Source organism: Furipterus horrens, unplaced genomic scaffold, assembly GCF_987537825.1.
Source record: "Furipterus horrens unplaced genomic scaffold, mFurHor1.1.pri manual_scaffold_5, whole genome shotgun sequence".
In the NCBI taxonomy this organism is placed as follows: domain Eukaryota; kingdom Metazoa; phylum Chordata; class Mammalia; order Chiroptera; family Furipteridae; genus Furipterus; species Furipterus horrens.
Genome location: NW_028327175.1, coordinates 110491051 through 110492451, shown reverse-complemented (window position 1 = coordinate 110492451; position 1401 = coordinate 110491051). Strand labels below are relative to the sequence as shown.

General features: G+C 34.6%; 1 non-coding gene across 1 annotated transcript; it reads right to left on the bottom strand.

The window, feature by feature from the left end:
- Positions 1 to 620: 620 nt before the first annotated feature.
- On the bottom strand, positions 621 to 723 carry LOC150009287 (U6 spliceosomal RNA). Its single transcript, XR_016511433.1, has one exon. It is a non-coding gene; the product is annotated as a U6 spliceosomal RNA (small nuclear RNA).
- Positions 724 to 1401: the final 678 nt, after the last annotated feature.

Genomic DNA, 1401 nt, shown 5'->3' with positions numbered 1-1401 from the left:
TGCTCATATTTTTAGGTTTGCTATGTGTTCTCGTTTGATTAACACTTTTATCTTAATATAATGTCCATATCTATTTATGATATTTTTCTTTTTTTTGCTATGATAGCTACTTTATCTGATATTAATACTGATATTCCTCCTTTCCTTTTATTAATGTTTATACATTATATCTTTTCCAGATTTTTACTTTAAAACTATCTATATGTTATGTTTGAAATAAGTTTCTTGTAGAGAAACTTGGATTATTTTTTTATTTTTATTTAAATTAAAATAAAACAAACCTGTTTTATTACAGTTGTCCCAATTTTCCCCTGTGGCTCTCCACTGCCCCCACCTCCTGCCCTCACTCCCACACTCAATCCCCACCCTGTTGTCCATGTCCATGGGTCATTTGTACTAATTCCTTGACTAGTCCCTTCCCTCTCTTTCCCCCCTTCTCCCCCTCCCCTCTGATCACTGTCAGTCTGTTTCTTGTTTCCATGCCTCTGGTTCTATTTTGCTTGTTTGTTTGTTTTGTCCATTAGGTTCCTGTTATAGGTGAGATCATATGGTATTTGTCTTTCACCGTCTGGCTTATTTCACTAAGCATAACACTCTCCAGTTCCATTCATGCTGTCATGAAAAATAAGGAATGCTTCATGAATTTGCATGTCATCCTTATGCAGGGACCATGCTAATCTTCTCTGTATCATTCCAATTTCAGTATATGTGCTGCTGAAGCACGCACTGGATTATTTTTTAAATCCATTCTGCCAACCTGTGTTTTTTAATTGGTGTATTTATATCATTTGCATTTAATGTAATTATTGACTTGTAAGGGCTTAAATATGTTTTGGTTTTCTTTCCATACATTTTCTTTCTGTTTTTCATTTCTCTATTTTTGCCTCTTATGAGTTACTTGAACATTCAGAATTTCATTGTGAATGTTCATAGTATTTTTTAATATATTTTTTGTATATAGCTTTTTCAGTGTTCTAGTTATTCCATTATATATGCAAGACATCAAAGTTTACAGGTGTCATCATTTTACCAGTTCTAGCAAAGTATGGGTATCTTGCCTACCTTTATGTCCCTTTACCATCCCCTTTATAATATAATTATCCTCTGGTTGAGCCTTTTTAGAGTGTTCCTTTCTGCACTTCTAGGTTACCAGTTTCTTCATCTCCATATCTGGGAATATGAAACAAAAAGAAAACCCAGAGAAGACACCACAGTGCCAGTGCTGAAGCCCGAAGGCAGGCTGTGTCAGTGTGCCTTTCCTCTTTTTGCTCAAATAATATTCCATTATGTTGATACAGAACGTTTCACTTATCACTTTGTCAGCCAATCCATGTTTGCCTTATTTCCCCTTTTTGATTATTATGACTAACACTGCTATGAATACTCATGTACAACTTTTTG